Here is a 24,752-nt window from a genome sequence, read left to right on the forward strand (position 1 = left end):
GCCTGTTCCCTGCTCCGCCCCAAACTTTGAAACTGGAAATAATCTATCACGTGGCAGACCCACCATGGGTGGTCTCTTAAAATGAGGACAATCAGTTCTTCTTTCCTTGGTTTGCTGCTTGTTTCATCTGGGGATATAGCTCAGTAGTAGCGCGCATGCTTCGCATGTATGAGGTCCTGGGTTCAATCCCCAGCATTTCCAAATATATTTTTCATCAGAATTATGCACGGAAAGGCGAATCGCGCTTGCTGAGCGCAGCGAGATCCAACTTCTGAGGCTCCACAAGCATCAAATTGTCTCGGAGCAGGACTTCATCTCACGGTCCACTCAGCAGCTCAGCTCACAGCAGCCGCCGACTGACCGGAATGTGTGACAGTGCAATATTGAGCGAGCAGTCCCAGCTCTTGTTTGACGCTGTGTAATTCATCCATCTCACTTTATGATTCAGAGGTTGGATGTCAGCCTCGTCACTGACTATTAGCAAGTGTATTTTTTAAATTTCCGCTGACGTTTTTTTTGGAAAGTTCGAAGCAAAGAGGAGCAGAAACCCCGTGAACTGAAGCAGAGGTTGAACATGGTGAGCACCTGGAACGACTGGGCATCTGGTTGTCCGGGAGAGACAGAGCGGAAAGCACACGTTTTTATTCTAAAGTTGAAGAGGCTTTGCTAAGGGGATGTAGCTCAATAGAAGAGCGCATGCTTTGTATGTATGAGGTCCAGGATTCAATCCCCGCCATCTCCAAACGCTTTATGTTTCGAATTTTGAAAAGACCCTCTTGTCCTCACCTCACCTTCACACACAAGGACAGGAAAGGGTTTCTTCACCTCGAGAAAAACCGAACGCTCTGCACACGATAAAATTCAATGGAAGCACGCACGCGCCTTTGAAATGGCTCCCATCCCGGGGCTGGAGAGCGGGCCCAGTGACAACAACAGAGAAAATAGGATCACGAGTCGGACATTCGGCCCTTCGAACCTGCTCCGCCATTATATATGATCATGGCTGATCCTGCATCTCAATACCATATTCCCGCTCTCTCTCCATACGCTTTGATGCCTTCTGTGTGCAGAAATCTATCTTTCGTAAATGTATTCAGTGACTTGGCCTCCACAGCCTTCATTGATAGAGAATTCCACAGGTTCACTACCCTCTGAGTGAAGAAATAGATTATTCCCAGTTTCACAGATTGGGCAGGAGCAGCGGACAGGCATTCACACTACACAGAGGTGGGAATAGGCTGGATGTTAAGCGGTTCTTCTTTTCCCAGAGAGTACTGAGTCTCTGGAATGCATTGCCGGCTGGTGTGGTGGGTGCTGACTCTTTGCCTTCTGGATGGATCTGGACCAGTTCTTGACTGGGGCAGAGATCGCATCATATAGAAGGTGAGTGGTTTTACAGTTAACCCACGCATGTTCAGTGTGATCCACTGAACTCGATTCGATCGCCCGAAGAAGTCGGGGAGGAATTTCCCAGAATTTCCCCTCCTTATTGGCGCTGGATTTGTTTCTAGTTTGTCGCCGCTCCCAGGAGATTACATGTTTCCGGTGGGAGGGGCGGGTGGTGTCGGTAGGATGTGTCTGGTCACGATGCTCCAGGCATGTGGGGCAGGATTGATGAACCAACTGGTCTTTTCCTGACCATCATGTCCGTCTGTAGCCCCAGATCGTCAAGGTGTTTTCAGTGAAGTGATCTTTAAACACAAAACCACACCTGGGGCAAGTCCTGCATCCGTCTATAGTGAAATTATCCTCAATGCTGTCTGTGTCTCACCTTACCCTCCTCTGAAGCTCGGGGACTCGAAATATTCTTGCCGAACTCTGCCACAATGTGTCTGAGGATTTCTAGTCCCGTCCAACCGTAAACAAAGTGACTGATAACGGGAGCGTTCGATAAATGTGCCATGAAATCGGGAGGATGGTTACAGCACATCCAAAGGAGACTCTCCCCCTCTCCCACCCTTTCTTCTCAACGCCCCCATTCTCATTACTCTGAGTGCTGAGGTCTGGTTTCTTCCGTTCACCCGCAATTATATCAGGTCCGCAAACTTCATGTTTAATTTTATGGTTGGAGCAGAAAAGGAGATGAATTGATCCCCCCAAAAAACCTTATGTGACCTCATAAAATGAAGGAGATCAGCTCTTCGTTGGAATGTGCTCCTATCTGGGGATGTAGCTCAGTGGTAGAGCGCGTGCTTTGCATGTATGAGGTCCTGGGTTCAATCCCCAGCATCTCCAAAGCTATTTTTTCACCAGAATTACCCACAGAAAGGCGAATCTTGATTTCGGTGTGCCGCGAATTCCAACCTCTGAGGCTCCACAATCATTAAATTGCCCCTGAGCAGGATTTCACCTCACGGTCTCCTCAGCAGCTCAGTTCACAGCAGCCGCCGATTTATCGGAATGTGTGACGGTGCAATGTCCAGCGAGCAGTTGGAAGAACAGCGACCTGAAACAGAAATGCTGGTCGGCACAGCCCGAGGAGACTCACCTCTCCCCCAGACTTTCTTCGCAACGCTCCCTTTCTCATTTCTCTGAGTGACGAGACCTGGTTTCTTCTGTTTACCCAGCGGGTACCGTGGTATCGTGGTTAGTTTACTGGACTGGTAATCCAGAGGCCTGGACTAATAATCCCGCCACGGCAGCTGGGGAATTCAATTTCAATTAATTAAAAATTGAATTAATTAAATAAAATCTGGAATTAAAATACTAGTATCAGGTCCGCAGACCTCAGGTATCTCCTATGCTTGAAAGAGGAAATGCTTTTCAGCACAGTAAATCCTCGGGTGGCCTTCGGAAAGTGGGAGACTCAGACCTTTTACATTTGGTTCGAGATCGTTATTATCTGTTGATGGAGCTCAGTGATAGACCGCATGCTTCGCGTGTATGAGGTCTCAGGTTCTGTGGCCAAACACTTCACCTTTTGAATTCTGGTCAGTCGGCGGCTGTTATGAGCTGAGCTGCTGAGGGGACCGTGAGATGAAGTCCTGCTCCGGGACAATTGAATGTTTGTGGAGCCTCAGAAGTTGGAACTCGCTGCGCTCAGAAAGCGAAATTCGCCTTTCCGTGCGTAATTCTGATGAAAAAATAGCGTTGGAGATGCTGGGCATTGAACCCAAGGACTTCATTACATGCGAACCATGCGCTCTACCACTGTGCAACATTCCCAGATAAAATAAAAAGCTACCCAAGGAAAGAAGAACTGATCGTTCTCATTTTATGAGACCGTCCAAGGTGGGTCTGCCACGTGATAGATTATTTGCAGTTTCAAAAATTGGGGCGGAGCAGGGAACAGGCGTTTTGACTGCACAGAGGTAAGAATAGTCTGGATGTTAGGCGGTTCTTCATTTGCCAGAGAGTCGTGAGTCTCTGGAATGCATTGCCGGCTGGTTTGGTGGGTGCTGAGTCTCTTTCTGCCTTCTCGAGGGAACTGGATCTGTTCTTGACTGGGACAGAGATCGCATCATATAGAAGGTGAGTGGTTTTACAGTTGACCTACACATGGTCACTGTCATGTCCTGGACTGGTTTCAATCGCCTTAAGATGTCGGGAAGGAACTTTCCAAAAATTGCCCCTATATTTTTTTCTGGTTTGTAACCGCTCCCAGGAGATTACATGTTTCCGGTGGGTGGGGCGGGTGGTGTCGGTAGGAAGTGTCCAGTCACGATGCTCCGGGCATGTGGGACAGGATTGATGAACCAGCTGGTCTTTTCCTGACCATCACGTCCGTCAGTAACCTCAGCTCGTCAAGGTGTTTTTGTGAAGTGATCTTTAAACACAAACTCACACCTGGCCCTTTATAGTGAAATGAGACTCAATGCTCTCCACGCCTCACCTCGCCCTCCTCTGAAGCAGGAGGACTCGAAATATTCTTGCCGGCCTCTGCTACAATGTGCCTGAGCATTTCTAGTCCCGTCCAACCGTAAGTAAAGTGACTGATAACGGGAGCGTTCGAAAAATGCGCCCTCAAATAGGAAGGATGGTTACAGCACAGTTTAAGGAGTCTCTCCCCACTTTCCCGGCCTTTCTTCTCAACTCCCCCTTTCTCATTAGACTAAGTGCCGAGGCCTGGTTTCTTCCGTTCACCCACAGTTGTATCAGGTCCGCAAACTTCATCTTTAATTGTCTGCTTGGAACAGAAAACTCGATGATTTTAAGCCAAGTATACAAAGTGTCAGCACCCACCAGACCAGCCGGCAATGCAATCCAGAGACTCACTACACTCTGGGAAATAAAGAACCGCCCAACACCCAAACGGTTCTTACCTCTGTGTGGTCTCAACGCCTGTTCCCCGCTCCTCCCCAATCTTTGAAACTGGAAATAATCTATCACGTGGCAGACCCACCATGGGTGGTCTCATAAAATGAGGATAATCCGTTCTTCTTTCGTTGGGTAGCTATTTATTTCATCGGGGGATGTAGCTCAGTGGTAGAGCGCATGCTTCGCATGTATTAGGTCCTGGGTTCAATCCCCAGCATCTCCAAAAATATTTTTAATCAGAATTACGCACGGAAAGGCGAATCGCGCTTTCTGAGCGCAGCGAGTTCCAACTTCTGAGGCTCCACAAGCATTAAATTGTCCCGGAGCAGGACTTCATCTCACGGTCCCCTCAGCAGCTCAGCTCATAACAGCCGCCGACTGACCGGAATATGTGACAGTGCAATTTCTAGCGAGCAGTCCCAGCTCTTGTTTGACGCTGTGTCATTCATCCATCTCACTTTCTGATTCAGAGGTTGGATGTCAGCCTCGTCACTGACTATTGGCAATTGTATTTTTTTATTTCCGCTGACTTTTTTTTGGAAAGTTCAAAGTGAAGAGGAGCAGAAACCCCGTGAACTGAAACGGAGGTTCATCATTGTGAGCACGTGTGATGACTGGGCATCTCGTTGTCCGGGAGAGACGGAGCTGAAATCCCACTTGTTTATTTCTAAAGTGGAACAGATTTTGCAGAGGGGATGTAGCTCAGTGGTAGAGCGCATGCTTTGCATGTATGAGGTCCCGGGTTCAATCCCCGGCATTTCCAAATTATTTATGTTTGAAATTTTGAAAAGACCCTCTTGTCCTCACCTCACCTTCACACACAAGGACAGGAAAGGGTTTCTTCACCTCGAGAAAAGGCAAATGCTCTGCACAGGATAAAATTCAATGGAAGCACGCACGCGCCTTTGAAATGGCTGCCGTCCTGGGGCTGGATTGCGTGCGGAGTTATTAAAACATCGAAAATAGGATCACGAGTCGGCCATTCGAGCCTGCTCCGCCATTCAATCGGATCATGGCAGATCCACGATCTCAATACCATATTTCCGCGCTCTCCCCATACCCCTTGATGCCTTGTGTGTGTCGAAATCTCTCTATCTGCTTCTTAAATATATTCAGTGACTTCGCCTCCACAGCCTTCTGTGGTAGAGAATTCCACAGGTTCACCACCATCCAGTTTCACAGATTGGGGAGGAGCAGCTGACAGGCGTTCAGACCACACAGAGGTAAAAATATTCTTAATGTTCGGTGATTCTTCTTTTCCCACAGAGTAGTGAGTCTCTGGAATGCAATTCTGGCTGGTGTGGTGGGTGCTGACTCCCTCCGCGTTCTCGAGGGATCTGGGCCATTTCTTGACTGGGGCAGAGATCGCATCATATAGAAGGTGAGTGGTTTTACAGTTAACCTACACATGGTCAGTGTGATGCACTGAACTCGATTCGATCGCCTGAGGGAGTCGGGGAGGAATTTCCCAGAATTCGCCCTCATTATCGGCTTTTGATTGTTTTTCTGATTTGTAACCGCTCCCAGGAGATTACATGTTTCCGGTGGGTGGGGCGGGTTTTGTAGGGAGGAAATGTCTGGTCACGATGCTCCAGGCATGTGGGGCAGGATTGATGAACCAACTGTTTTCCCGCCCGTCATGCCGGTCTATAACCCCAGATCGTCAAGGTGTTTTCAGTGAAGTGATCTTTAAACACAAACCTACACCTGGGGCAAGTCCTGCATCCGTCTATAGTGAAATGAGACGCAATACTCTCCAGGCCTTAAGTTGCCCTCCTCTGAAGCTCAAGGACTCGAAATATTCTTGCCGGCCTCTGCTACAATGTGCCTGAGCATTTCTAGTCCCGTCCAATCAGAGGCAAAGTGACTGATAACGTACCAAAATTGCGCCCTCGAATAGGAAGGATGCTTTACAGCAGAGCCCATGGTGGCTCTCCCCCTCTCCCAGTCTTACTTCTCAACGCCCCCTTTCTCATTACTCAGAGTCTCTGAGTATATCAGGTCCGCATACCTCGGTATAGTTGTCTGCTTGGAGTACAAAAGGTGATGCTTTTCAACCCAGTAAATCCTCGGATGGCCTTAGGAAAGTGAGGCACTGAGTCCTTTTATATTTGGTTAGAGGTCTTCCCTATCTGGTGATGTAGCTCAGTGATAGATCGCGTGCTTCGCGTGTATGAGGTCCCGGGTTCTCTCTCCAAGCACTTTATGGTTCGAGTTTTGAATTCTGGTCAGTCGGCGGCTAGTATGAGCTGAGCTGCTGAGGGGACCGTGAGATGAAGTCCTGCTCCGGGACAATTGAATGTTTGTCTCAGAAGTTGGAACTCGCTTCCCTCTGAAAGCACGATTCATCTTTCTGTGGGACATTCTGGTGAAGATAAATGTTGGAGATATTAGATATTGAACCCAGAAATATATACACGCAAAGCAGGCGCTATACCACTGAGCTACAACCCCGAATCTAATAGAACTATAACCAAGGGTACAAGGACTGAGTGTTCACTGTCTTAAGACCACCCAATGATTTACTGGGTTGAAAGTCATCTCCTCTTGTGCTCCAAGCGGACAACAGCCACCTAGACACGTAGCAGACGGCTGGACGGGACTAGAAATTCTCAGGCACATTGTAGCAGAGGCCTGCAAGAATATTTCGAGCCCTTGAACTTCAGAGGAGAATAACGTGAGACGCAGAGACATTGAGTCTCGTTTCACTAAAGACAGACGCAGCACATGCCCCAGGTGTAGGTTTGTGTGAAGATCGTTTCGTTGAAAACACCATGACGAGCTGGGGATGTAGACGAACATACGGAAATGACGGGCAGTAAAAGACCAGCTGGTCCATCAGGCCTGCCCCTCACTCGGGATTGCAGGAGCATCATTACTGACACTTACTCCCCCTCACCCGCCTGCAGACATGTAATCTCCTGGGAGAGACAAAGATCCTGAGAAAAATCCAGGGCCTTTAAGGGATAGAATACACTGGAAAATTCCTCCCCCACCTCCTCAGGTGATCGAAACCAGTCCAGGAGATCACATGGATCGTAGGGACACTAACTGTAAATCCTCTTACCTTTTATATATTGTGACCTCTGCCCCAGCCAAAAACCGGTCCAGCTCCCTGGAGAAGGCAGGCAGAGAGTCAGAACGCACCGCACCAGCCAGCAACGCATTCCAGAGGCTCACTACTCACTGGGAAAAGGAGAACCGCCTAAAATCCACCCTATTCCAACCTCTGCGTAGTCTAAACTCTTGTCCCAGGTCCTCCCCAATCTGTCAAAGTGGAATAATCTCTCACTGGGCCCGCAATCCAGCCCTGGGTTCGAAACCATTGATACGGTGCGTGCGCTCTTCCATTGAATGCTATCCTGTGCCGAGCATTAGGTTTTTCACGAGGTAGCGGAAGTCTTGCCTGTCCTTGTGTTTAAAGGTGAGGCGAGCCTCAGAGGATCTTTTCACAATTGTAGCCAAAATTCGAAACATAAACAGTGAGCAGGATAGTAGCCGACTTCAGGAGTACATAGACAGACTGACAAAATGGGCAGACACATGGCAGTTGAAATTTAATGCGGATAAGAGTGAATTCATGCACTTTTGGAGGAACCACGTGTAGAGCCAGTAGCATCTAAATGGTACTATTTTGAGGGGGTGGAAGAGCAGTGGGACCTGGGGGTGTATATTCACCAATCTTTGAAGGTGACAGGGCAAGTTTATAAATGGTACTATTTTCAGTAGATCCAAGAGCAGAGGGGCCTGGGTGTGCATATTTACAAATCGTTGAAGGCGACAGGGCCAGTTGAACAGGCGGCTATGAAAGTGAATGGGACACTTGGCTTTCTAAATAGTGGCATTGAAAACAAACACAAGGAAGTCACGCTGCACTGGTTAGGCCTCAGCTTGAGTGTTGTGTACAATTCTGGACAGTACACTTTAGGAAAGATGGCAAGGCCTTGGAGAGGGTACGGAGGAGCATGATAAGGATCATGCCAGGGAAGAGGGACTTCAGTTATGTGGAGAGATTGGAGAATTTGGGTTTGTTCTCCTTGGAGCAGAGAAGCTTGAGGGGAGACCTAATAGAGGTATTCAAAATAATGAGGGGTTTGGGCAGCCAAAAAGGGAGAAACTGTTTCCACCGGCAAGTAGGTCAATAACCAAAGGACAGAGATTCAAAATAATTGGCAAAAGAACTGGAGCGGAAATTAGGAGAAATGTTTTCCCATCCTCGCTGGTAAAAACAAGCTGCTGGAACTTTTCACTCTCTCTCCTTTCCCTCTCTCTCTTTCCCATGGTTCAAACAAACTGTTGCTGCAGCATCTGAAGTTTACGACAGTTTCCCACAGACTTCAATTCCTAGCTCGGCAGCTGTCTTAACTTTAACCTCGCCGCTTACCTCAACGCAAGTACATCGTCTCAGTTAGACTTCTAAACAATCTGAGGCAATAATAAAACCTTTTGAACTTGTTCAATCTTCCCAGAATGCAGTCTTGAATAGTCAAGTCTAGTGTTCCATCCTGTGTTGAACCAAACTCTGCTCCTTTAGCAAGTGAAAGATCCATATTGAAAGGTCCAAAATCCTTCACGAGGTAACCATATATTTAATCAAGTGTTTTATTACGAGCCTGAGCTCGGATCAGACTTCTGTGTGGGGGAACACGTGGGCAACAGTGACGACACTACTATAAGGTTTCGATTGGCTGTTCGTAGCAAATGCACTGAAAATTTACAACTCAGAGAAATGACGACTTGCATTTAAACAGCGCATTTAACCCCGCATAGATAATTAGACCAATCCGAATTACTGAGGTATAATCAGACAAATATGGAACTCCAGCTGAAGAAGGAGATATTTGGCGCCATGAGAAAATCATGACACAAGAGATGGCTTTCATGGAAGGTCTGAAAGAAGGAAAGGACTTGCGTTTATACAGCGCCTTTCAAGACCCCCAGACGTCCCAAAATGCTTTACAGTCAATGAAGTGCACTTTGAAGTGTAGTCACTGTGGTAATGTGGGAAACGCGCCAGCAAATTTGCACACAGCAAGCTCATACAAACTGCAATGAGATAAATGACCAAAAAATCGGTTTCAGTTATATTAGTTGAGGGATAAATATTGCCCAGGTCACTGGGGAGAACTCCTCTGTTTATTCTCGAATATTGCCGTGTGATCTGTTATATCTACCTGAGAAGGTAGATGGGCCGTCCGTTTAACGCGTCTTACGTAAGTCGATATCTCCGACAGTGCAGTGCTGCCTCAGTACTGCACTGTAGTGTCAGCTTGGATTATGTGTTCAAGTCTCTGGAGTGGGACTAAAACTCACAACTTTCCAACTCAGAAGCGAGACCGCTACCACTGAGCCATGCCTGATACCAGAAAGGGGGAGAGGGAGATGGAGGGGCATAGGGAGGGCATTCTGGAGCGTGGATATGGCTGAAGGCACGGCTGTCAAAAGTAGAGCAAATTAACTGTGGATGCACAAGCGCGTGAGGTGGGGGAATGGCTGCAGGGCTGGAGGAGATTACAGAGATAGGGAGGTATTTGGCATTGGCTGCAGGGCTGGAGGAGGTTACAGAGATAGGGAGGGGTGAGGCCCTAGTGGATTTAAGTGCAAGGAACAATAAAAAATAAACTACAGGCTTCGGAGACTGGAAGCCAATGCAGGTCAGTAAGGACTGGGTGATTGGTGAGGGACTCACCAATCAAAAAGAGAGGGTTGGAGATGGAATCAGTGGCAAGGATGTGGAGATTGGGAGGGGGTCAAAGATCTTGACTTCACAATTTTTAACTGGTGTAAATTATGGCTCCTCCAAAACAGAATGCTGCTATGACAACACAAAGACATTGGAAGGGTCAAGAGAGGCGGTGGTTTTGTCAGCGTAAAGCTGAAAGCTGGTCCATGTCTGCGGACAATGTCACCAAAGGGCATCATGCAGATGAGGAAGAGGAGGGAGCAAAGGATTGAACCTTTAGAGACATCAGATATAACGGTGATAGGGTGGGAAGAGAAGCTTCTCCTGGCTATGATCAGATAGGTGAGTGGAACCAAGCGAGGGATATCCGACCAAAAGAGGCCAATGATCGATGAATGAGGAGGTCACGGGTGGGTTTCCTGTAGGTGTGGAGGAGAGGGCGGAGATGGGGAGGGGTGGGCCATGGAGGGATTTAAACCCCATGCTGAAAATGTTAAACGTCAGGCAATCGGGAAGTGGGAGGCAGTGAGGGTAATGGGGCCAAGCAGGACCTGGTGCTGGTTGGAAGGAGGAGGCTGAATGACCGGACAGGCGTGCATTGGAGGAATGGAGTCTGGAGGGTCAGAGACATTAATGAGGGTTTGAATGGCAATATGCTGAGGAAGGAATGGAGGCGGCTGAGGGAAGCACGGGGCCTTTGTGATGGAGGTCAAATCGGGTCATGAGCTCAGCTCGGGGTTGCACGGGAACAATTTTACTGCAGCCTTCAACCAATATAAAATAAACGGGTAAATATCTGCAGGAAAATAACGGAGAGAGGAATGGCAATGAAACTCTTTCAGTGACCCCTCAAATCACGCACAGTCCTAAGCGTGACCTTGAACTGTCCCCGTGTCAGAGACTCAAAATACATATTTTAACTGGGAAACTGCAGGTACATAGTGAAACGGGTCTGCTTTTGTCCTTGGATTCAGTGTAGACGCGGTGAAATCTGTAAAATTTATAAATGAATGGGCAGGAGTGAACATAAGAACATAAGAACATAAGAACATAAGAAATTGGAGCAGGAGTAGGCCAATCGGCCCCTCGAGCCTGCTCCGCCATTCAATAAGATCATGGCTGATCTGATCCCAACCACAAATCTAAAGAACACAAGAAGTCGGAGCAGGACCCGGCCAAACAGCCCCTGGGCCCTCTCCGCCACCCACAGGGCATTGACCGATCCGAACTCAGCTTCATGTCCAATTTCCTGCCCGCTCCCCATAACCCCTAATTCCCTTTACTTCTAGGAAACTGTCTATTTCTGTTTTAAATTTATCTAATGATGTAGCTTCCACAGCTTCCTGGGGCAGCAAATTCCACAGACCTACTACCCTCTGAGTGAAGAAGTTTCTCCTCATCTCAGTTTTGAAAGAGCAGCCCCTTATTCTAAGATTATGCCCCCTAGTTCTAGTTTCACCCATCTTTGGGAACATCCTTACTGCATCCACCCGATTAAGACCCTTCACAATCTTATATGTTTCAATAAGATCGCCTCTCATTCTTCTGAACTCCAATGAGTAGAGTCCCAATCTACTCAACCTCTCCTCATATGTCCGCCCCCTCATCCCCGGGATTAACCGAGTGAACCTTCTTTGTACTGCCTCGAGAGCAAGTATGTCTTTTCTTAAGTATGGAGACCAAAACTGTATGCAATATTCCAGGTGCGGTCTCACCAATACCTTATATAACTGCAGCAATACCTCCTTGTTTTTATATTCTATCCCCCAGCAATAAAAGCCAACATTCCGTTGGCTTTCTTGATCACCTGCTGCACCTGCATACCAACTTTTTGATTTTCTTGCACTAGGACCCCCAGATCCCTTTGTACTGCAGTACTTTCCAGTCTCTCGCCATTAAGAAAATAACTTGCTCTCTGATTTTTCCTGCCAAAGTGCATAACCTCACATTTTCCAATATTATATTGCATCTGCCAAATCTCTGCCCACTCACCCAGCCTGTCTATATCCCCTTGCAGGTTTTTTATGTTCTCCTCACTCTCTACTTTCCCTCCCATCTTTGTATCATCTGCAAATTTTGATATGTTGCACTCGGTCCCCTCCTCCAAATCGTTAATATAGATTGTAAAGAGTTGGGGACCCAGCACCGACCCCTGTGGAACACCACTGGTTACTGGTTGCCAGTCCGAAAATGAACCATTTATCCCAACTCTCTGCTTCCTGTTCGATAACCAATCCTCCACCCATGCCAGAATATTACCCCCAATCCCGTGATTTTTTATCTTAAGTAATAATCTTTTATGTGGCACCTTGTCGAATGCCTTCTGGAAGTCTAAATACACTATGTCCACTGGTTCCCCTTTATCCACCATATACGTTATATCCTCGAAGAACTCAAGCAAATTTGTCAGACATGACTTCCCCTTCATAAAGCCATGCTGACTTTGTCCTATTAAATTATGCTTATCTAAATGTTCCGTTACTGTCTCCTTAATAATAGACTCCAAAATTTTACCCACCACAGATGTTAAGCTAACTGGCCTATAATTTCCAGCCTTCTGCCTACTACCCTTTTTAAATAACGGTGTTACATTAGCAGTTTTCCAATCTGCCGGGACCTCTCCTGAGTCCAGGGAATTTTGGAAAACTATCACCAAAGCATCCACAATCCCGACTGCCACTTCCCTCAAGACCCTAGGATGGAAGCCATCAGGTCCAGGGGATTTATCCGCCTTGAGTCCCATTATTTTACTGAGTACCATCTCCTGAGTGATTTTAATCGTATTTAGCTCCTCCCCCCCGAGAGTCCCCTGTTTGTCCAGTGTTGGGATATTCTTAGTGTCCTCTACTGTAAAGACTGAAACAAAATATTTGTTCAGCATTTTTGCCATCTCCATGTTTCCCACCATTAATTTCCCGGTCTCATCCTCTAAGGGACCTATGTTTGCCTTAGCCACCCTTTTTCTTTTTATATAACTATAGAAACTCTTGCTATCTGTTTTTATATTTTTTGCTAATTTCTTTTCATAATCTAACTTCCCTTTCTTAATCAATCCTTTAGTTACTTTTTGCTGTCTTTTGAAGAATTCCCAATCTTCTATCCTCCCACTAAGTTTGGCTACCTTATATGTCCTTGTTTTTAGTCGGATACTATCCTTGATTTCTTTACTTAGCCACGGATGGCTGTCATTTCTTTTACACCCTTTTTTCCTCAGTGGAATATATTTATTTTGAAAGTTGTAAAATAACTCCCTAAATGAACACCACTGCTCATGTACCGTCTTACCCTTTAATCTATTTTCCCAGTCCACTTTAATCAATTCCGCTCTCATACCATCATAGTCTCCTTTTCTTTTAATCTCTTGTGATGGACGTTATCAAATGCCTTCTGGAAGTCCATACAGACAACATCCATAGACGCTCCCCTGTCCACCTTGTTAATTACCTCAAAAAATCCAACTAGATTAGTCAGACATGACCTGCCCTTCACAAATCCATGTTGACTCTCTTGAATCAGCTAAGACTTGTTCAAGTGCTCAATCGTTTTTTCTCTGATGATAGATTCCAGTAACTTCCCCACAACTGACCTTAAACTGACAGATCTGTATTTTCCTGGTTTCTTCATCCCGCCTTTCTGAAATAACGGAGTGAGGTTTTCAATTTTCATCTCCAAAGGCACAATTCTTCAGTCTAGAGAGATTTGGAAAATTATGACTCATGTATCTGCAATTTCCCCACCCGTTTCCTTTAATATCCTGGGGTGGAAACCATCAGGTCCTGGAGATTTTATTCATTGTTTGCAGTTATTTATTCACCCGATTGTGTCGAACAAGACTGAGTGTCCCAGCACTGACTGTGTATGGAAAAGGACTAAATGTCCCAGCACTGACTGTGTTTGTAACAGGACTGAGTGTCCCAGCACTGACTGTGTTTGTAACAGGACTGAGTGTCCCAGCACTGACTGTGTTTGTAACAGGACTGAGTGTCCCAGCACTGACTGTGTGCATAACAAGACTGAGTGTCCCAGCACGACTGTGCATGGAAAAGGACTAAATGTCCCAGCACTGACTGTGTTTGTAACAGGACTGAGTGTCCCAGCACTGACTGTGTTTGTAACAGGACTGAGTGTCCCAGCACTGGCTGTGTGCATAACAGGACTGTGTGTCCCAGCACTGGCTGTGTGCATAACAGGACTGTGTGTCCCAGCACTGGCTGTGTGCATAACAGGACTGTGTGTCCCAGCACTGGCTGTGTGCATAACAGGACTGTGTGTCCCAGCACTGACTGTGTGCATAACAGGACTGTGTGTCCCAGCACTGACTGTGCAGAACAGGACTGAGTGTCCCAGCACTGACTGTGTGCATAACAGGACTGTGTGTCCCAGCACTGGCTGTGTGCATAACAGGACTGTGTGTCCCAGCACTGGCTGTGTGCATAACAGGACTGTGTGTCCCAGCACTGACTGTGCAGAACAGGACTGAGTGTCCCAGCACTGACTGTGTGTATAACAGGACTGAGTGTCCCAGCTTTGACGATATAACAGGAATCTGTATCCCAGCATTGACTGTGTGTATCAGAGAACTGAGTGTCGCAGCACTGTGTGTGTATGAGAGGACTGACTGTTCCAGCACTGAGTATGTGTCTTAAAGGACTGAGTGTCCCAGCACCGCCTGTGTACATAACAGGACTGTGTGTCCCAGCACTGGCTGTGTGCATAACAGGACTGTGTGTCCCAGCACTGGCTGTGTGCATAACAGGACTGTGTGTCCCAGCACTGACTGTGCAGAACAGGACTGAGTGTCCCAGCACTGACTGTGTGTATAACAGGACTGAGTGTCCCAGCTTTGACGATATAACAGGAATCTGTATCCCAGCATTGACTGTGTGTATCAGAGAACTGAGTGTCGCAGCACTGTGTGTGTATGAGAGGACTGACTGTTCCAGCACTGAGTATGTGTCTTAAAGGACTGAGTGTCCCAGCACCGCCTGTGTACATAACAGGACTGAGCGTCCCAGCACTGACTGTTCTTCCAGTCTCCATGGGCTGTGGAGGAGATAAATGGGTCGGTTAGGATCCATGATAGGGTGGAATAACATGGGGTTGTCCGTGGAGATCAAATCGGTTGGAGGAGGTTACAGAGATAGGGAGGGGGCGAGGACAATGGTGGGACTTGAACACGAGGATGAGGACCTTAAAATCGAGGCTTTGCCGGACCGGGTTCCAATGTAGTAACACACGAACAGAAACTTACGGTTCACTGCCCGGCAGACAGGTGGAGAAGACATTGATGTCCGCGGGGGAACAGTCAGGGTCACAGCAGCAGTTGAGGTCTCAGACTCCGCCAGTCAGGTCACAGGTACAAATGGGAACGGCTGGAACAAGACACACAGTGAGATCTTACAACAGAGCACGGACGGTCTCAAAGACCACCTCCCTCCCTTGTCTGAATCCACGATCACCGTCTTCACCATCTCCCAAAATCAATCTGCAGACTTATCCTCCCACTGCTTTCTACTCACCGAATTACAGCTTCCAGATACCCAGCACAACCCACTTAATAAATAATAATAATTATGTGGAGAGAATAGAGAAGCTGGGATTACTCTCTTTGGAGCAGAGAAGGTTCAGGGGAGATTTACCAGAATGGTGCCGGGGATGAATGACTTCAGTTACCGGGAGAGACTGGAGAAGCTGGGATTGTTCTCCTTCGAGCAGAGATGGTTTCGGGGAGATTTAATAGAGAGGTTCAAAATGAGGAGGGGATTTGATGGAGTCGATGGGGAGAAACTGTTGCCACTGGCGGGAGGGTCGGTATCCAGAGGACACAGATTGAAGGGAATTGGGAAAAGAGCCAGAGGGAGATGAGGAGAATGTTTTTAGGCAGCGAGTTGTTCTGATCTCGAATTCACTGCCTGAAAGGGCGGTGGGAGCAGATTCAATAATAACTTTCAAAAGGGAATCGGGTCAATCCTTGAAGGGGGGAAATTTGCGGGACTTTGGGGAAAGAGCAGGGGGGAGTGGGACTAATGGGATCGCTCTTTCACAGGGCGGGCACAGGCGCGATGGGCCGAGCGGCCTCTTTCACAGGGCGGGCACAGGCGCGATGGGCCGAGCGGCCTCTCTCTGTGCTGTTTGATTCTCGCTCACTTTTGGGCTCCGACCCACGGCCCGTTTGACTGGGAGGCGGGAGAGTGACTCCCCCCCGAGCCCAGCTCGACACCGGGCGCTGCCAGAGTGGAGATTCACGGGGCCCGCAGGAGGCCCCGAATAACAGCCCCGTCTCCCCTCCACCACACCTGCTCTCCCCTCTCAGGCCACTCCCGGGTGCGGGCCCTCCCTCTGTCGGCCTCGCCCCCGCCCACAGCACCGCCCGCCCGCCCGCCGGCCCGAGGACGCCATCATCATGCTCCCGGCGTCGGCCTGTTGCGAAGGGAACTCGGCACAGGGACAGCGCGGCGCATGTGCGGCGTCCATCGGGCCGGAGCGGCACGTACGCGTCGTGACGTTAGCGCGCAAAGATGGTTGACGCTGCCCCGTGTCACGTGATGGGAAGTGTCAGCCCAGGAGGATGGCGGGGATGTGAGAGCTGTCAATCAAAGGGCCCGGATTCAGGACTCACTGCGCACAGGGTTTGGAGAATTTGTTTCGAAATGCAAAATCTGCAAGAATGAAATCAAATTAGAAATGTACAGAAAGAGAGAAAAATTGCAATTGCAATATTCGGAATTAAAAACAGAAATGTCCAAACTCACATAAGGCTGATGTATTGGGTCCTCCTGCCACTGTTAGTCTTCTCTGCCTGGGCACAGGGTGAGCACAATGCTTGAATGCATTTTAATGCTGAGGGTGCTGGATCTATAGAATGGACCAGCGAGGGAGGCAGTGGGGCCTGATTGTAGCAGCAAATTCCAGAGAGTTGGCTAAGTATCTGACAGAGGTACCTTGGGATATGACAGCCCAGACATTGGGATTTATTTTGTACATGTGCACTAACTCTTAGTGATTGCTGTACCTTGACACCTAAGTCCCTTTGCTCCTCTACAGTCGCTAGTTTCTCACCATTAAGAAAATACTCCTATTTCTCACCTGGTGCCTGCAATAGATGCTCTTTTTACAGATCCCCACATCTTTACTCTCCACCAATGTTTCCTATGTTCACGGACCAATAACAACAGGTGCGGTGAGAGTAGAAAATGTTTGCACTATTTGAAAATATACTTTATTTCATAAAATTCATGGGTATACAAAGTTCGATGTAAATATCACAATTACAATTCAAAACATTAGAATAGATATCGTACACATCCCGATTCCATTATTACAATTGAAAACACAGAATATATTTTCTAATATATGCTGTACAATACAAGATGGGATGGCCTTACTCGGTGGCATTTCCAACATACAGACTTTTCACAGGCCGCACCTCGCTTCCTTGCGTCCCACAGCACGTATTCCTGGACCTTGGACTTTGCCAGGTGGCAACACTCGGTCATGAACAGCTCCTTCAACTGGAAGGCCAGCAGGTTTCGGGCGGACCAAAGGGCCTCCTTCACCGAGTTGATTGTTTTCCAGCAGCAGTTAATATCTGTCTCGGTATGAGCTCCGAGCAACTGCCCGGATAGCACAGCGTCCTCTGTTACCAAGCTGTTGGGGGTGAAACCCTCTTCGACTCCACGGTATAGAGGTCCTGCCTCTGTGGAGGGGTTATCACCTTTTACTCGAAATCATCGATCCATTTACCCACATTTATGTTAGTGTTTTGCAAACACTGTCCGATGTCTTTCACACACCTGTCGAACCTTGGGGTCAGAGACGTAGGGGGTAATTTCACCTTCACTGCTTGGGCGGTAAACTGACGGAGCAGAAATTAAAATCGGGGCGGTTCTTTTTTTTTATTCGTTCACGGGATGTGGGCGTCGCTGGCGAGGCCAGCATTTATTGCCCATCCCTAATTGCCCTCTAGAAGGTGGTGGTGAGCCGCCTTCTTGAACCGCTGCAGTCCGTGTGGTGACGGTTCTCCCACAGTGCTGTTAGGAAGGGAGTTCCAGGATTTTGACCCAGCGACGATGAAGGAACGGCGATATATTTCCAAGTCGGGATGGTGTGTGACTTGGAGGGGAACGTGCAGGTGGTGTTGTTCCCATGTGCCTGCTGCTCTTGTCCTTCTAGGTGGTAGAGGTCGCGGGTTTGGGAGGTGCTGTCGAAGAAGCCTTGGCGAGTTGCTGCAGTGCATCCTGTGGACGGTACACACTGCAGCCACAGTGCGCCGGTGGTGAAGGGAGTGAATGTTTAGGGTGATGGATGGGGTGCCAATCAAGCGGGCTGCTTTATCTTGGATGGTGTCGAGCTTCTTGAGTGTTGTTGGAGCTGCACTCATACAGGCAAGTGGAGAGTATTCCATCACACTCCTGACTTGTGCCTTGTAGATGGTGGAAAGGCTTTGGGGAGTCAGGAGGTGAGTCACTCGCCGCAGAACACCCAGCCTCTGAGCTGCTCTCGTAGCCACAGTATTTATATGGCTGGTCCAGTTCAGTTTCTGGTCAATGGTGACCACCAGGATGTTGATGGTGGGGGATTCGGCGATGGTAATGCCGTTGAATGTCAAGGGGAGGTGGTTAGACTTTCTCTTGTTGGAGATGGTCATTGCCTGGCACTTACCTGGCGCGAATGTTACTTGCCACTTATGAGTCAAAGCCTGGATGTTGTCCAGGTCTTGCTGCATGCGGGCTCGGACTGCTTCATTATCTGAGGAGTTGCGAATGGAACTGAACACTGTGCAGTCATCAGCGAACATCCCTATTTCTGACCTTATGATGGAGGGAAGGTCATTGATGAAGCAGCTGAAGATGGTTGGGCCTAGGACACTGCCCTGAGGAACTCCTGCAGCAATGCCCTGGGGCTGAGATGATTGGCCTCCAACAACCACTACCATCTTCCTTTGTGCTAGGTATGACTCCAGCCACTGGAGAATTTTCACCCTGATTCCCATGGACTTCAATTTTACTAGGGCTCCTTGGTGCCACACTCGGTCAAATGCTGCCTTGATGTCAAGGGCAGTCACTCTCACCTCACCTCTGGAATTCAGCTCTTTTGTCCATGTTTGGACCAAGGCTGTGATGAGGTCTCGAGCCGAGTGGTCCTGGCGGAACCCAAACTGAGCATCGGTGAGCAGGTTATTGGTGAGTAAGTGCCGCTTGATAGCACTGTCGACGACACCTTCCATCACTTTGCTGATGATTGAGAGTAGACTGATGGGGCGGTAATTGGCCGGATTGGATTTGTCCTGCTTTTTGTGGACAGGACATACCTGGGCAATTTTCCACATTGTCGGGTAGATGCCAGTGTTGTAGCTGTACTGGAACAGCTTGGCTAGAGGCGCAGCTAGTTCTGGAGCACAAGTCTTCAGCACTACAGCTGGGATGTTGTCGGGGCCCATAGCCTTTGCTGTATCCAGTGCACTCAGCCGTTTCTTGATATCACGTGGAGTGAATCGAATTGGCCGAAGACTGGCTTCCGTGATGGTGGGGATATCGGGAGGAGGCTGAGATGGATCATCCACTCGGCACTTTTGGCTGAAGATGGTTGCAAACGCTTCAGCCTTGTCTTTTGCACTCACATGCTGGACTCCGCCATCATTGAGAATGGGGATGTTTGCAGAGCCTCCTCCTCCCGTTAGTTGTTTAATTGTCCACCACCATTCACGACTGGATGTGGCAGGACTGCAGAGCTTTGATCTGATACGTTGGTTGTGGAATCGCTTAGCTCTGTCTATAGCATGTTGCTTCCGCTGTTTAGCATGCATGTAGTCCTGAGTTGTAGCTTCACCAGGTTGGCACCTCATTTTTAGGTACGCCTGGTGCTGCTCCTGGCATGCTCTTCTACACTCCTCATTGAACCAGGGTTGATCCCCTGGCTTGTTGGTAATGGTAGAGTGAAGAATATGCCGGGCCATGAGGTTACAGATTGTGGTGGAATACAATTCTGCTGCTGCTGATGGCCCACAGCGCCTCATGGATGCCCAATTTTGATCTGCTAGATCCGTTCTGAATCTATCCCATTTAGCACGGTGGTAGTGCCACACAACACGTTGGATGGTGTCCTCAGTGCGAAGACGGGACTTCATCTCCACGAGGACTGTGCGGTGGTCACTCCTACCAATACTGTCATGGACAGATGCATTTGCGACAGTGAGATTGGTGAGGACGAGGTCAAGTAAGTTTTTCCCTCGTTTTGGTTCGCTCACAACCTGCCGCAGGCCCAGTCTAGCAGCTATGTCCTTCAGGACTCGGCCAGCTCGGTCAGTAGTGGTGCTACCGAGCCACTCTTGGTGATGGACATTGAAGTCCCCCATCCAGAGTACATTTTGTGCCCTTGCTACCCTCAGTGCTTCCTCTATAAGGGGCGGGTGATTCGCTCCACCAGTTCAGCCCCCAGCGATGGTGACAATTTCCCCCCCACGTGTTGTGAACCGATGCAGTTTCATAAAATGGACCAGCTTGTGGGCATCAAAGATTGATACTAGGGCGTCGGTCAATAAAAGGTGTGGCCGATTTTACTTATCCCCGCCTGGTGGAAATGGGGTCGTAAAGGTTTGCAATTTGTGTCAGGTCACTTACCGACCTTTTCACACGGGCGTTCCTGCCTCCGATATCGTGGGTAAGGTCCTGGGAAGAGCGGCCGGAGCAACACCCACCTGTTTCCGGTCAGGTCACGTGTAATATCTAAATCAGAGTATTATGATGTGCACGAGACATCATTTAATTTTGGTTACAAATGAGTGGAGGAGCCGCCCTTTCGATGGGCATTGAGTGGTCCAGAACACTGAGAAGTTCCTTTTTAACATATATTTTACGGGGCAAGGAGGAGCAGGAGAGCTTTCCCTTGGCTTGATGCGGCCGTGAGATATGTCCCGGCCTCTGATCCACTCAGAAATGTATCAGGAGGTTTCCTTATAGATCTGTGTAACCAGGCCCAGCCTCATGTCCCATTAAACTCCCTGCAGTGAGTAAACATTGCTGAACAGCAGCTCAGAGAGGAACCGATCTCCGGAACTCCCCACTGGAGTTTGAAATTAAATTAATATTTTACCAGTTAGTAACGGTCCGGGTGTTGGTCCATTATTATTCTGTTCTGGTCAAAACAAATGTCCCAATGAACAGGACGCTGTCTGACCCTGACAGCTCACCCTCAGTCCATCCCACCGGGCAGTCTGTATGATGGGAAATAATCATCAACCGAAAAGGAGGATTTGATTTTATTCATTTCAGGATTAAACGTTTAATATTGAAATTATATTATTTCCAGAATAAAAAACAGCAAACCGTTTCATGTTAGAATCACATCTTGTATCATTTCACAACACCGCATTTGTCGGGTAAAATATAATTCCTGTCTGTTATTTCCAAATTTAATTAAAGTATTGGATTGATATCAGTTACTTTAGTGAACTCATTGAAGTCAATGGACAGTAAATAATGGCGCAGTGAATAACGGGCGCTCGATCCGCTCCCGCCCGTCTTACGCCACCGCCAAACGTGAAAAACTACTCTAATTTACCTTTTATTTAATTTTGGATGAAAAGTCTTGAGATGTTTCTATGATTTAACTAATGTAACAATTAGATTCAGTGGGTATTTCAGCCCGATCTTCAGCTCCTCTCTGAATTTAGTCTGGGTCACAGCATAAATACACGTGTTGGTGCAGGAACTGAGAAGTTGAAGCATGAATCCGGCTGACTCAATGTCACTGACCGTATAGAACTGGGCGTTTGTTACACGCAGAGAGATAAAATAAAAAACTTCTGCGCTCCATAACAATATAAAACTGCCTGATATACTGAAGAGTAAAATGATGGATTTCCTTCGGTTCTCCATCTCTGGATCCTTGTGATTCTCTCCATTGCTGCGGCCCCGGAGTCCCCTGCGGACTCTACTGGCCGCTAAAATGTGCCTGGCGGTGAGAACATTGAACAGCAAAATCAGAATGAATGGGAGACAAGGCATTAACACAAGATTAAACAAGTCAAACGCTGCCCATGTGGGTGAAGTGAAAAATGTCGGTTTCAAGACACAACCCCGGGGTACATTGTCCATTATATATTCCGGGTCAAATACAAAGTACCCGGGAATGTTTAGTAAACAGCTCAGCGCACTCACCGCCCCGATAACAGCAGCCGCCGTTTTCTTGGTGCAATATTTTGTTTTCAGCTTCTGACAACAAATGGCCACAAATCGATCAAAGGTGAAAACCACTGTGAACCAGACAGAGGCCGCTGTGACTGCTAAACTCAGGATGACAATGAGACGGCACACGGGGGTAATGGTCAAGAATGAAACTGGGAAATAAATCTCACCAATCCCCATCAATATAATATCAGTGATAACGACCAGGAGATCGGCCGCCGCCATTCCCACCAGGTAGCGAGTGATACATTTGGAGAGTCCGCACTTTCCTCGGGACAGGATCACAATCGCCACCAAGTTAACTGTAAGAGAGAGAAAAGGATGCAGAGAAATTACTGATCAGACCTGGAGACAAGGCAGCAGTTTGACAGGATCAGTGTAAAATTTCCAGCTTTTTTGCTGCATCAAACGGTGGGAACTCATTCACTGACCTGGGCAGCGCTTTCGGGCAGAGAAATGTTTTTAAACACAATTGTAAACGATGAATTTGGAAATTGATACAGAAAGTGAATCAAATGAGCACCGGATCCACTGGGAGACGAGAGAGAGCGCAGAGCCGTTGGGGAAGGGAGAAGGGGTTTTACGGACCGTGAATCCAAAAGGTTAAATCCGAATTTGGGCTCCAGATGGATGGGAAAGTGACCGAGAGCCGGGAAGGTGATGGGACAGGAGGAGGTGCTGCTGGTTTGTTACTCTGGGTGAAGAGAGCCGACAGGGGCTGGCACAAGACGGGGAAGATTGACATCCATGGCGGTGAGTTTGAGGCTTCGGATCGGATTGGAAGAGGCCGCTGGAGGCCGAGCCAGTAAGTGAGATTCGGAGGGAGACAAGGAAAATGACAGAAGAATTGGAGGGGATCCAGGAGCACGTGGTTTGGAAAAGCGGATCAAATGAAAGAATGCATAAGGAGGCAGAGAATTCAATGAAGCGGGAGGAGAGGCTGGGATTCACCGGGAGAGACTGCAGCAGAGTGTTGGAGGAAATCTAATCTATTGGTCCCAGTAACACAATCCAATTAAAGAATTCAAATTTTAATTTTTGTGGTTATTGGTTGCATAATGTTTCCAATAAATTCACTTTGCACATTCAATTAAAATTAAATTTCAATGCCATTATTAAATTAACCTCGTTCTTTGAAGCTGAAACATGGCTTCTAGAATACAGGATCCTAATAATTCAATGCTATCAAGAAATCACTGATTTTATTCATAAAATACATTTCAGTTTTGTTTATTTATTCAGTCAGTAAACAAGTGAAATGAACATTCACATAAACAGACTGAGGATCTGATAGTGATAAACACACCCGGAGAGAGTACAATAAAACTCTCACAATCTGACAACATCCTAATAACATTTTCAAGTCACATTTCCTCTTCATAATTTTACTGGAAGTTTCAGTAATTCATTCCGGTGAATTATTCACATCGCTGTCGCTCTCTCTCTTCCCCTCTGTCCCATTCTGTGCGTGTCTCTCTCGATCTCTCTCCCGCTCATTGTCTATGTATCTCTCTCTGTCTCTCTCTATTCCTCTCGTTCCTTCTCCCCCTCCCTTTCCTTTTCCATCTAAGTCGCGTTCTCTAACTCTCCTCTCTATCTCTCCGCACTCTCTCCTCTCTTTCTCAATGCCGCTTTTCACATCCGAGTAAATCCTAACATCCTGCGCCTGCTTTCTCCTCACCAGCCCCGTGTTCCAAAGATCCTATTCTTAGTGTCAGTTTGTTGAATAGTGAACCCTCTGTGAACAGTTTAATGTTTCTACAGATCATCCCGTTCTCCACCTGTTCAACTACACTGTTCACTTCATCTACAATTCATGGAACAAACACAATCGAATGCCTGTTCCAGACACACCTCACAATGATTGAAATTCCTTCTCCTGTAATTACAAAGTACAGCGTTAGATGGCGGCATTGTTCAATTAACAAAACGCCAACATCACCGCTGCAACGGATAATCTACAGATAAATAGAAAGTCTCCTGATTCCAACAGATAAAGTTCAAACTGATACAACATAACTTCAAAACATTGCATTTTACAGTGAATTCATCCACAGTGAAGCAGATATTGAGATATGAAAGAATCAGCAACAAACTCAGTTCAGCAGCCAGACTTCTGGAGCTGCGACAGACACACACATCACGAAATATTTCATAACAGTGAGAACCAATAAGTGGATTGAAATCCCAGTTAAACTGAACCATGTTATTGTGGAGGGAGGACATTGCGCCGCCTCCTTGTAACACTGAGACCGTGAGCTGTCTCATTATCAATCACTGAAAACACATTTATGGAAATATATTTCACAACATGAAACTGTTCCAGTTCCTGATGGTCTGATACCAGCTCTTAACCTACACACCTGATTCCAATACATTCAGTACAGAGAATAATCCAGTAACAATGCCAGGGTTGGATAAACAATGTTCACGGCAGAAATAATGCAATTGCTACAGGACCGAAGGGTAGACCATTGTTCGAGCATAAATTCAGTGCAAAGAATAATCCAGTAGCAACACTTGTGTTGGATATGGAAAGATCATAACAGATATAATGCAGCTGTTACAAGACTGAAAGTTTTGAAGTTAAGGACATGCCATTAATCAACAGTATATTCAGTACAAAG

General features: G+C 47.5%; 1 protein-coding gene and 3 non-coding genes across 4 annotated transcripts in view; all 4 read left to right on the top strand.

Moving 5' to 3' along the window:
- Positions 1–24,752, top strand: part of LOC137316691 (zinc finger protein 585A-like) — a 221,997-nt gene that overhangs the window by 24,215 nt on the left and 173,030 nt on the right. The gene's annotated exons all lie outside the window — the stretch shown is intronic.
- On the top strand, positions 2,164–2,235 carry trnaa-ugc (transfer RNA alanine (anticodon UGC)). The gene has a single exon. It is a non-coding gene; the product is annotated as a tRNA-Ala (tRNA).
- trnaa-cgc (transfer RNA alanine (anticodon CGC)) lies at positions 4,409–4,480 on the top strand. Its single transcript has one exon. It is a non-coding gene; the product is annotated as a tRNA-Ala (tRNA).
- On the top strand, positions 4,949–5,020 carry trnaa-ugc (transfer RNA alanine (anticodon UGC)). Its single transcript has one exon. It is a non-coding gene; the product is annotated as a tRNA-Ala (tRNA).

Source organism: Heptranchias perlo, unplaced genomic scaffold (assembly GCF_035084215.1).
Source record: "Heptranchias perlo isolate sHepPer1 unplaced genomic scaffold, sHepPer1.hap1 HAP1_SCAFFOLD_60, whole genome shotgun sequence".
NCBI lineage: Eukaryota > Metazoa > Chordata > Chondrichthyes > Hexanchiformes > Hexanchidae > Heptranchias > Heptranchias perlo.